This window comes from Myotis yumanensis, unplaced genomic scaffold (genome assembly GCF_028538775.1).
Source record: "Myotis yumanensis isolate MYYU_CA2020_CCGP unplaced genomic scaffold, mMyoYum1.0.hap1 SCAF_7, whole genome shotgun sequence".
NCBI classification, from domain to species: domain Eukaryota; kingdom Metazoa; phylum Chordata; class Mammalia; order Chiroptera; family Vespertilionidae; genus Myotis; species Myotis yumanensis.
Window position 1 is genome coordinate 40,828,325 of NW_027223758.1, and position 12,896 is coordinate 40,841,220.

Here is a 12,896-nt window from a genome sequence, read left to right on the forward strand (position 1 = left end):
ATACTTTTAGCAGATTTTATTGCAGGGTGATGCTTTTTGGGTGATTTTTTTTCTCATCTATAGATTCTAAATTTCTTCAGTAATTATAAATAGTATGTATGATAATAATAATAAAGAAAGAAGACACAGCTGGAAAATAAAGTCCTACTCAGGAATTCAACAAAGGAGATCCTTCCTTCTAATAGTAATAACTAAAAGTAATAATATTCATAGCTAATTAGTCTCCCTGTGTCATGTACCTAATGCTTAATTTTGTTAATTAAAATAAGCTTTGGTAGATGGAATTTTCCCAAAAAGATGTTATTATTTTTCTTCTAAATTTGTACAAGCCACCAAAAAAACTTCATTTCCTGGAATTTCCATGAAAATTTTAGGAGAAATGTATAGACCTTAATACCTCTGCAAGGGTAACTTGTGATTGTTCTTAAGATGGATGGTACACTCTCTCCCTCCCCGAGATTAACATTCGGAAATGCCAAATAGCTGTATATTTCCCCACCCTGTGCCGCACTTGGCCATGGCAGGCATCACTATTAGAGGCCATGGTTTCCCAGAGTCTATCTAGATTCAGCCTGAGAATTCCATTCAGCAGCACCCACTACCAGTCAGCACTCAAGATGAGCCTATTTTCCACTCCACATTTTACTCTGACTATCATACCCCGAAATTCACAGTTCTCGGACTGTAGTGAGTTCATTAAAATGTGGGTTCTCAATTTCACACCCAGAGTTTTCAATTCAGTGAGCTGGAGGATGGCCCAGAAATCTGAAATTTTAACAAGCACCCAGTGTAACTGATGCAAAGGGTTCATATTTTGAGAAACATCATTTGATGATATCTTGCCTACTATTATGTTACATTTACTATGCACTTAATATGTACAAGGTACTGTGATAATGCTTTGGAACACCTCTATCAAAAGGGAGATAAGACACTTCTACAAAGTTTACTATACAAGTTAAAATGTGGTAAGTGCCATAGCAGAATATAGATGGCATACCACAGTGGCTCAGAAAAAGGAGAGAGGTTTTCCAGCTGGAATGAGCAAAGAATGCTTTATGAAGGAACATGTTCCACTATTCAGGCCTAGATAAATATAGAAAGGAAATGGATAAATGTCTCCACTTCATAGCAATGACTCCTGACTTTCCTCTTAACTCATCAAGAATATAATTTGTTTCAGACTCATCCATTCTTACCAAGTTCAGCCAGTAACTAGAGGAAGGCTTTCTATCATGACTCATAGCTGCCATGGGTTCACGTTGCTGATTTTACAAGTAGATATGGTAGAAATATGGGTTTATTCTCCCAGTTGTCATTTGCACATAGTAGGTACAAAATAAGTAATGGTTGAGTAAATGAGTGGACAGGAAGCATAATGGGTGTGAATCTCAGTCCACAAAATCAGGTGTACAAGAAATACTATTTTGTGTTGTACAATTTCATTTCCAGTCTGAATCCCCAGCCTCCTGCTATATCCACTTAAAACAAAATCTTAACCTTATCTCCTCTGTGTCTGCCTTAGAAACTGTATCAAATTTCTGGGTTTTGGGTAGGGTTGGGGCGTTGGAGTGCAAATCTCTGGGTGTCTCTGTCTACACACCCTCTCTGCCTCATGTGACTACTTTAGGGACGGGGCCCTTTGTTTAAGGTTGCCTATGGACTATCTGCCTTGATGCACTAGTCTGCCATTTCTTCCTGGGTTTCTACTTCTCTCCACTTCAAGGAACCAAGACCTCAAGGCTCCTTCTTTTCCTTTCACGTCTCTACAAGGGAATCTATTTTTAGTGCAGGGAAACCCCTCTGACTGCATGTTCATAGGTATTTTGTCTATACCTATAATCCTCTTTCCTCAAGGCAGACACTAGAAACTGCAGCCAGAGCTGAGCCAGCCTACAGTTATGTTTCCTTTGGCTGCACCCTTGTGTGTATGTGTATGTGTGGTATATACACATACAAATAACTGCTGCTTACTAGAGTGTTTTTACCTTATTTCTGAAGAAGTAGAGAACTTAGAATATTTTATATTATACCAATTTAACTTTGCTTATCAACTGGGTAGTTTATTTCACATGATAATCTTTGCCTTACACTTAAATTTTTGAGGGGAAAATGTGTAATATAAATATTAAATAGAAAATAAATCCTGCTTCATAATTTCCCAACCCTTTTTAGCAATATGCTGCTGGATTTGAAAAATGAATACCATTTCTCATAATTGTCTCTAGATGGCGCAATATCTTTTCAGTCAAAGGGGTGTGATTTTCCCTAAGATATCAAGTGCTTCTTTAAATAATGCCATTTAAAGTCACCAGATGGACCACTGTCCCACTATAGTATATATTCTTTAGTTTTGGACAGTAGGCAGTATCTTGGAGTAGAGGGTTTCCTAGAAAGTAGTATAGTGATCTGACACTGTCCTGAATATTTTTTTCTACTGGAAAAAACTGAAGAACCTTGCTGACAATTCTAAGAGTCAGTTTTGGGAGTTTCCCAGAAATATTAAATAGCTTATTCTTTTGGAATAATATATCTAAGGTTCAGAATTCATTAAGCTGCCTAGAGTCTCTATTAAGAAAACTAGATATTTAGACAAATATTTCCATCACCTCAGCCTCTGAAATTAAAATCCATATTTTAGTTTTTTTAAAGAGTTTATTGGGAGTTGGAATTAACTCTTTGGAAGGGAAAAACTACACATAACTATATTGTTGCTTGTAAAGAGAGTTCTCTCTTGCTTGTGGTACTGTAGTAGACATTGTCTGGCTAGAATGTACAGAAAGGGAAGAAATGATAAGACTCTTAAGAGAGGCTTCCACTGTATTCACAGCTCGCTCTCTCAGGCATGTCCTCCAGCAGACACATACACATATCAGTCAATGCATTCTTTTTAAAATATTTTTTAAATTGATTTCAGAGAGGAAGGGAGAAGGAGATAGAAATAACAATGATGAGAATCATTGATCAGCTGCCTCCTGCACACCCTCTATTGGGAGATCAAGCCCGAAACCTGGGTATGTGCCCTTGACCTGAATTGAACCTGGGACCCTTTAGTCCACAGGCCAACACTCTTATCCACTGAGCCTAACAAGCTAGGGCAGTCAATCCATTCCTGGGTGCCAATATTTGCAGACTTTGAATACATCTGAGGACCAGGCACTGAAGACATTCAGAAAAATAAAATGTATGTTAGTGAATTCTTTACAAGGAAGTGGCTATGTATACAGTGTTAAAAATAATGTTTTCCAAATGGTGCTGGGGGGAAAAAACAAGTTTAAAAACACACAATGTTTTCCACCAAAACTCGGCATATTAAAATAAAATGAAAGGAGGAGGATCAGATCCACTGCAAGTGGCAGAAAGTACCACCGCACATCACTTCTCACACTGTGCTCACTGTATATGTAACTGTCTTCTCGCCGGACTGTGAGCAACGTGACCACAGAACCAGCTCCCTGCATTACCTGCATGCCCAGCTCAGTACAGTACCCAGCACTGGGTGTTGAATAAATGATGCTGTTCCACTTTGGACACCTGAAAGAAAGTACAGTACTGTTTCATGAAAAGGAAAGTAAAGTACTCGTAGCCACTGTTTAATCTTTATTTCTTTTTGAACTATTTTTATTTGAAAAAATTTAAGTGGTTAGAAGAAGGGGGAGGAGAGGAGAAAGAAAAGAAGATGGAGAAGAGGAGGAAAAGGGAGAAGAAGGTGGGATAGTGAGAAGAAGGGTACGCCTTCTTGATAGTCATTGACTGGGGGTCTTTCCAAGAAGAGTGTGCTCTTAACTTTGTATTACTCAAGCATTTGCCAGGGGTTATGTCAAGAATAGGTAACCCCAGCTGGACAGCTGAGGCAACCTTGAAGAAGCTAATAGCAGGAGCAGTGCACAAACCACTCTCCATAGAGCTGGGAAGTGTTTTTTTCTGGAAGGGGAATCTGGGTAGTGCACCTTTGTGTCTTCCACAGCCCACGATTTGTAGCACGTGGATCCTCTTCTTCACACAGGTGCAAAGAGTAACTCTTCCAGGGCTTTGGTGATCCTCTCATCCTGATAGGAAATAGAAGAGGGAGGTTAGTAGGACAAACTACAGCCCCTGGGGACAGGGCCACAAGTGACACTCATCACCTTCTTTACTATCCTAATTTCCTGCTGCTGATCTTGGTAGCTTGGTGAGGGGCCCCTAAACCCTCACTTATGAGGAGCTTGAGCATCCCAATCTTATCACCTTCACTCCTCCCTAGAATATGGAGTTAATAGAGATACTTCTTTAAAAAGACGTTCTGTTACTTAGAAATGGTTTAATTCAGTGGAAGTCATGAGATAGGAAAAACAGAGAAGTCTCAAAACAGTAGTTGTTCATGTCATGTAAAAGAGTGCAAAGGGAAGCTCTTAAGTAGTTTTAATCATTAAGCCATTCTGCAGCGCAATAATGTGTGAGTTTCTCAGTGCTATTGTGAAACCCTCAATCATGACATGACTTTTAGGGGAATGGGTCCACTAAGGAAAGAACAGAATTAGCAAAGTATTAGGCACTGTGGGGGAGCACCGAACAACAAATTTACAAATGAGGAAAAAAATAACTGCACACATGAAACAATCCAAAATGATGGTGATAATGTGGTCTCCGTGTAGAGCACTGGGCAGCGTGATAATCTCCCTTTTTTGAAATTTGTAAAATGGAGGAATAATTCTTGCCTTTTTGAGAACTAACTTGGAATTTAGGAAGTCCAGGAAGTATTGGTGTGTTGTATAGGGTAATTGCTACTAAATTCTAAAGCCTTATTATCCCATGGGTTCCATTTTATGATTCTGTTCTGGTGACAACTACACACCTTTTGGCTAAAACAACAGCAATGACAACTTATCACCTTGCCTCTCTGTCTTTCCCACCTAATTTTCATGATGCGTTTCTGCCAGGTTAATATTTGTGACTGGCACTCTCTCCTTGAATGCAGGTGAAACCTGTGACTTGCTTCAAACCAATAGCATATGGCAAAGGTGATGGGCTGTCACTCCCTTGACGAGTTTATTATCTATAGTTTTATCTCTAGCTATTTGTATTATTTATACTGATAGCTATGTGATTTCTGCTTTCCTGTGCTCAGCAGAGAAATTCCCTTTGCTAGCTCTGAAGAAGTGAGCTGCCATGTTGAGAGAGAGCCTTTGGGAAGGCCCATGTCGCACAGCACTGTGGGTAGCCTGTGAGACCTGAGGTCCAAGCTCTTCCTCATACAGCCACAGGAAATGAATGAGCCTCGGTGAGTTTGGAATCAGATTCTTCCCCCGTCAGCCTTCAGCTGAGAATGCAGTCTGGCTGACATCTCAGTGGTAGCCGATTGATCATGAGCAGAGAATTCAGTTAAGCTGTGCCTGAACTCCTTTCCCCTGGAAACTGTGAGGGCAATAAGTGCATGCTGCTTTAAGATACCGAATTTGTGGTAATTTGTTATACAGCAATATAAACAAATACAATACTGATAGGAAAAGCACCACTCTATGTATTGGTCAGAAGTCTTCAATGGCTTTTCATTGCCTTTGGAATAAAGTCTAAAAAAAGCTTATGATGACATTCAAGACCTCCATAATCTAACCTTATCCAGGTCAGTCTGATATAGACTGTATCGCCTGGCCAGCTGGCTCAGTGGCTGAGCATTGACCTCCAGACCAGTAGGTCACTGTTTGATTCCCTGTCAGGGCACATACCCCAATTGTGGGTTCGATCCCCAGTGGGGGGGCAGGCGCGAGGCAGCCAATCAATGATTCTCTCTCATCATTGATGTTTCTCTTTCCTTCTCCCCTTTTTTTTTTCTGAAATCAATAAAAAGATTATTTTTTTAAAAGACTGTATCAACCATTCATTCAACAAATATTTGGGAGGAAGGTAGACAACATGGTCAGTAATTAACATTTGTTTAATCTCCAGACACCCATGAGGCTATAATGCCTATTTTGTATTTGGGGACATATGGGGGGGATGAAGAGAAGCCGCGTGTGCATCCCTTCTCTCTCCTCTGCGGGAATGTGGCGCAAGGTCAGACTTCCTCTAGTCAAATAGCTGGGCTCTTCTCCTGGCTCTCTGTGTGAGCGACCGCTGAATTCGGGGGTAAAAGGAAAACAGTATCCAAGTGCCGGAGCTAACACTTGCCAGGCTCTTGGGCCGAGGCGCGGGGGCAGAAGAATAAACTTGCAACATCCTGATCACGAGGAGCAAACACCGACACTTGGCATTTCACGCTTCCCTCCACCTTGGGCATTGGAGGCGAGAAGAGAGCCTAGACCAGACTTCCCATAACCAAAATGGCAGCCGTGCACTCCTTGCCCACACTCACCCCTTCCCCTCCGTTCCGCCTCCCGGCGTGTTTGCAGACGGTGTGCATTTCCCTCCCCCTCGTCTTCTTTTGCGACAGTTGCAGCAGAAGTCACAGCAGTGGAGGCCGGTGTCAGCTGATTCACCGCAGCGGCGGCGGCGGTAGCGACACCCTGCAGCCCCGGCGGGGAGGCGGCGGCTGGGCTGGGGGTTGCAGTTCCTTAGGTTTCCCCACCCACAGGCTTCTTAGAGACGCCCTGGCCTGGCGCTCCTTCGCCCAGGCGTCTACGGGTGGTCAGACAGACAACATCAGGGCGTGAGATGAAGCTGTGACAGGTAGGGAGCCGGCTTTCGAGCCTCCCCATGGGGGATCTCCCATGGCGGGCTGCACCCAAACGTGCAGATCGTGGGCTCCCGGGGTCGGGGGTGGCGGCGCCAGCTGTCAGCTCCGCTGCTGGGAGCTCGGTGCTGTGCTGCGCCCGAGGTGCAGGCCCACAACGGTGCGCCTTTGCCGGGTCGTGGGTCTAGCTAGGGGAGGGTGGGTGGTGTTTTGGGGGCTCCCTGGCCTGGTAAGTGACATTTGCTTCTGGTGACACTGGCTTTGGTCTTGCGATGGGACCGCTCTGTTCTCAGTGGCAATCTAAACGGGGCGAGGTGCTTCGTGATGATGGGTGGGTGGCTATTGACAGTGTTTTCCGGTAACGTGTTTGTTTTGGGGGTGCCATGCTCTCCTTACCCGCTGGTACTCCTCCTTAGTTTGCCCTTGCCTAAGGTATCGAGGCGTCTGTTAGAGTCTCATCTGTGAGAGGCCACCTGCCCGCTCTCAACCCTTTCAGTGGTTCTCAACCTTCTGGCCCTTTAAATACAGTTCCTCATGTTGTGGTGATCCCCAACCATAAAATTATTTTCGTTGCCACTTCATAACTGTAATGTTGCTACTGTTATGAATCGTCATGTAAATATCTGATATGCAGGATGGTCTTAGGCGACCCCTGTGAAAGGGTCGTTCGACCGCCAAAGGGGTCGCGACCCACAGGTTGAGAACCACTGCTAGGACTTGGTCCAAGCGAGTACCTACTACTCCCTCTCACCGATGGGACGCAGCGTTCTGAAGCCATGTGTTTGGAGTCAGCACAACCCTGCCTCTGATTCAAATATTGCGTTTTAAGTTTTGATTCACTTGCTATGTCAGTTTCTCAAATGCTGGGCAGAATTTGCTGGTTACTTATAATTTGCAACAATGGTAGGAGTTACAGTTCCACCGCAGGCTGGGTTGGTATTGTTGATGCTGTTGATTTTAGGATTTAATGTGAGCTACAGCCTGCATTCACAGTAACATTTGCCAGGAATCAGGAAAGACAAGCTATGACTCTTTCTGATGTTAATTGCTTAGGATTTCATGGACAAGGTGGCAAGAATCACCAGCTGTATGAGAAATTGACTGAGTTTTTGTAATTTTGTTACATAGACAAACATTTTCTTACTTCACAACGTTTTATGTCTACTCTCCATTTGTGGATACCCACATTACCTTCATTTTCCTACCACTATAGACAATACAATGATAAATATACCTTTAGACCTCTATGATGCTTTCTTTGAGATTTTTATCCAGGAATGTGATTTCTGGATCCTGGGACATTTATGTACATATTTTACGGAAAGACTGCCAGACTGTGTTCCAACAAGCTGCAATGGTCTGCACTCCTGCAGGCAGTTCAAGAGCTTCTATCTCTTTATAGCCCCATCAGACTAATAGATAACAAAGTAAAAATTCATTTAAAATTACATTTCACTATGCCTAATGAGATTGAACATTTCTTCATGTGCATTTTATCTTTTTGGGTTTTCCCTTGTATAAAATTGCCTGTCCATTCCTTTCCCCTTTTTTAATTTGAGGTTTCAGCTCTTGTTGATCTAAAGTTCCTTGTATTCCCTAGATACTGGTCCTTTAAATATTACAAGTACATCTGTTCCTATTCTGTCATTTGTCTATAACTTTTTTATGATGCCCTTTATTGAACAGAAATCTTTAATTATTATTAAAGAAAATTAACGTATGGTTTTTGTTTTGGGGGGTTTGTTATCAGCCCTGGCCTGCAGACTGAAAAATCTTGGTCAAGGGCATGTACTTTGGTTGCAGGCTGGATCCTTAATCAATGTGTCTCTCTCACATCAATGTTTCTCTTTCTGTCTCTCCCACTCCCTTCCACTCTCTAAAAGTCAATGGCAAAATATCCTTTGGTGAGGATTAACAACAACAAAAAAGAAGTCAGAAAATTACTCTTCTATTTTATGTATTAACTTCATAGTTTTCTTTTAAATTTACAGGTCTTCAAAAACATCTAGAGTCTATATCTTTATAGTCATGCATTGTGAAACAATGTTTCAGTTAACGCACCGTGCATATAATGATAGCCCCATAAGATTACAATGCAAGGGAAAAATTCCTATTGCCTAATGATGTCATAGGTAACACAATGTCATAGGGCAAGGAATCACATAAATACTTCCCATGGTGTCATAGTTACTTTCAGTATTCAGTACAGTGACATGTTGTGTAGGTTTGTAGAGCTGTAAGGGAACAGAATTTCTCACCCCCAAATATGTCTCTTTGACATAAGGATTATTTTAGGCCGGCTAGTTTTAAGAAACAACAGATAGGGGAGAAGTTCTGAAAACCAGGTAGAAGTTATTCTGAGACATTTACATCTGTAAGGGTTTCTCCCTTGCTGCATGCTAGGCAGAACTTTCCTATAGAAACTCTTACCAATGCAGAAGACAGTGTTGTTAAACCTGGACAATAGCCTTAACCTTGTTTACTGTCATTTCCTTGTAACTTCTCATAACTGGTTCCCTACCCTCACTGTCTTTTCTGCTGAAGGTTTTGGGGAGTTACAGTTCATGAGTCTCTTTCATGTATACAGGAGGTATATTTATTACCAAACTTGTGTTTCTTTTTCTCCTGCTAATCTGTCTTTTAGTACAGGGATGTCTCAGCCAGGCGCTCTGAAGGATAGAGGGGAATTATTTTTCCTCCCCTGCAGAACAATAAACTGTACCATGTAGCCTCGGTGTGTAGTAGGCCATACCGTCTATCTATGCCTGTGTAAGCGCACTCTCTGATGTTCACACAGTGATGAAATCGCCTAAGGACTGTCAATCCATGGTCATTGGTGCCAAGGGGAATCTCCAATGTGGGGAGTGGTGAAGAAGGAAACTTTATTCAGTGCGAACGGCTCAGGTTTGATACAGCACAGCTGTGGACCAGTTCAGTCGTGTTACAGCTCAAGTGAGAAGCCTCAGGGCTGTGAGGCAGCCCCAGGGCAAGGCAGCTCTTCGGGAAGACTTTTTTGGATCTCAGCTCCAGCTGGGAAACACAGCCTTCAGCCTCTGGAGCAGCGGTTCTCAACCTGTGGGTCGCGACCCCGTTGGGGGTCGAAAGATCCTTTCACAGGGGTTGCCTAAGACCATCGGAAAACACATATATAATCACATATTGTTTTTGTGATTAATCACTATGCTTTAATTATGTTCAATTTGTAACAATGAAATTGAGGGTCACCACAACAAGAGGAACTGTATTAAAGGGTCACGGCATTAGGAAGGTTGAGAACCACTGCTCTGGAGGAAAGGAAAAGTGCGCTCCCCAAACCAGAGGGGAGCTGACTTACAGAGATAAGTCCCGCCCCTGGTCCCTGATGGTCTGTCCTCATGCAAAGATCAAAATTGGTAGTAGAAGTCTTGAAATCATTTTAGTGCTTGTAGAGTTAGGCCTGGAACTAGGTAGTGACTTTATTCCTGGGTTTATCTGTTACATTTCTCTGTGGCACTTGCTTTATTTGTTGGGACAGATGAACTTGATGATTAGAGTATGGGGTCAGAGAGGTTTGTAAGTTCGGTTCCCGTTTTGTGCATCTGATTGTTGCACTTTATAAAGAGTTAGTGATCTTACATACAGGGGTGGGCAAAAGTAGATTTACAGTTGCAATACAAATAATACAATAATTAATAAATAATAATACAAGAGTAAACTGTTTCACATATTCACAATTGTAAACCTACTTTGCCCACCCTGTATATGCATGCTATTGATCATCAGCAGAACTCACTGAAGGTTTATGTGTGACAATGAAATCCTATCATCAATAAGCAGATACCTGTTTTTTAAAAATATATTTTTGTTGATTTCAGAGAGGAAGGGAGAGGGAGAGAGAACTAGGAACTTCAGCGATGAGAGAGAATAATTGATCGGCTGCTTCCTGCACACCCCACACTGGAGATAGAGCCCACAACCTGGGATGTGCGCTGACCGGGAATTGAACTGTGACCTCCTGGTTTATAAGTTGATGTTCAACCACTGAGCCACGCAGTACATGTTGACATCTGTAGATGATATCTGAGACTTGGTGAGGTCATTAAGGGAGAGAGGGAGGGAGGATGGTTGCCAGAGAAGAGAAGTCCAACATTTAAAGATAAAAAAACAAAAGAACAACAAAAAGAACCAACAACCAACACAGAAAAGTGGAGACGAGACTAAAGCCAGAGAGATGGCAGGAAAGTGTGAAGACATGGAGGCCAAGCGGAGAAGTGTTTTGAGAAAGATGACGTATGAACTATGCCAAATGCTGCTGGTAGGTCTAGAAAGATGTGGATTAGGATTTGACATTGGCTTTACTCGTGGGGACGTTATGGTGACCTTGTCAACAGCAGCTTCTAATGGGCAGAACATTTTCCTTTAGGTTCTTTATGAGGGGGAGGGGAATGCTGCAAATGAAGATACTCTGACTTGGAAAGAGGTTACGCATTTCCTTAAGGTTTACAGCTAATCACGGGAAAGCATTATTGCCTCTGCTTCTGGGCTGTGTAATTTGTGAACAACGAGAAACTTCAGTGCTCACTTTAGAATTTTGATGGCCTTGTAAAGGGAAGAAGTAGGAATGATGGACGTGCAGTGAGGATAGCGGTGGGTGGGGGCATAAAGTTGAAGCTGCTCTCCCTGAAATGTAGGGGCTTAGTGGGCATAGTTTGCTTTTAGCTTAGTAATATTTATTTATTTATTTATTTATTTATTTATTTATTTTTACATATGTCTCCTTTCCACACCCCCTTGACCCCTTCCAGCCTGCCTACGCCCTCTGCCCCAGGCCCTCACCGCCCCATTGTCTGTGTCCTTAGGTCATGCATATATGCATACATATCAGTACAAGGTTAAAGGGTGATTCTTGAAGTTGAGGCAGGTTGGTGATTAGAAGAGTTCAGACATCCTAATGGCAGATGCAGGAATTTTAAACATGATTCATTTTGCCTTAAAATCTATCAATCTTTTAAAAATCTCTGATTTATTTTTGACCAGATAGCTCTACAGAGCTTCAAAACCTGACTTCCATGTGCTCAGGGCTGGCTTAGCAATAAGAAATAAGCGTAGTCTTCTGTTGCCATCTGCTCATTCCACATGTCCTTTAGAAACAATACTGGAATTTCCTTTTACAAAATCAGTCCTAAAATGTCAAGTTCATTGGGAGTAGATTTCTTGCCACCTAAATAAGAAAGTATAATCTTGTCAATTTAGTGACAAGTTTCATGTTCAGAAGGTTGTGTCCCTCACAACTCTTTAATTCCAGAAACCCTTGTTTTTAGGAAGCACCTCAGTAATTTCTTTAGGACATTTTATGACCTAGTTGTGTCATTGCATTCTAATAAACAGTTTTCATGATCTGATTCCATTTTCTCCAAGTTTTCAATAAAATGGTAGCAAGAGCACCAGCTAGCCCTGCTGGCGTTGCTCAGTGGTTGAGCGTTGATGTATGAACCAGGACATTGCAGGTCCCATTCCCAGTCAGGGCACATGCCTGGGTTGTGGGCTCCATCCCCAGTAGGGGGCGTGCAGTACGCAGCCGATTGATGGTTATCTCTCATCATTGATGCTTTTCTCTCTCTCCCTTCCATAAAAATATGTTTTTTAAAAAAGCACAAGCTCAAAGAAAATTTGTAATCTTAATGATCATTTCCTTCATCACATCATACTGTGAATTTGACTTGAACACTCTTTTTTTTATATATAAGTACATTTTTATTGATTTCAGAGAGGAAGGGAGAGGGAGAGAGAGAGAGAGAAACATCAATGATGAGAGAGAATCATTGATCAGCTGCCTCCTGCAAGCCCCTACTGGGGATGGAGCCTGCAACGAGGCATGTGCCCTTGACTGGAATCGAACCTGGGACCCTTCTGTTCGCAGGCCCACACTCTCTCCACTGAGCCAAACCAGCTAGGGCTTGAACAAATTATATTGGAATGTTCTCTGAGAGTTTGAATAAACGTTTAAAATAGTTTTTTTCTTCTTTCATTGCAGCTACGGCAAGTATATTTAGCTGTGTAGTGTGTAGTCCCTGCTTCTCATATTCCCTGTTGGTAGACGGGTAGTGTAGGTCCACTCTTCTTCTTTTTTTTTTTTTTTTTTTTAATATATTTTATTGATTTTCTACAGAGAGGAAGGGAGAGAGATAGAGAGAGTTAGAAACATCGACGAGAGAGAAACATCGATCAGCTGTCTCCTGCACACCCCCTACTGGGGATGTGCCCGCAA

At 42.2% G+C, this 12,896-nt stretch overlaps 1 protein-coding gene across 4 annotated transcripts in view; it reads left to right on the top strand.

Moving 5' to 3' along the window:
• Window positions 1-6,425: 6,425 nt before the first annotated feature.
• WDR7 (WD repeat domain 7) overlaps window positions 6,426-12,896 on the top strand; it is a 287,515-nt gene continuing 281,044 nt past the window's right edge. For all 4 annotated transcript variants that reach the window (XM_070420352.1, XM_070420351.1, XM_070420354.1 and 1 more), the window contains exon 1: window positions 6,426-6,645. The gene's annotated coding sequence lies outside the window, so the exon portion shown is untranslated. The remainder of the gene's footprint in view (window positions 6,646-12,896) is intronic.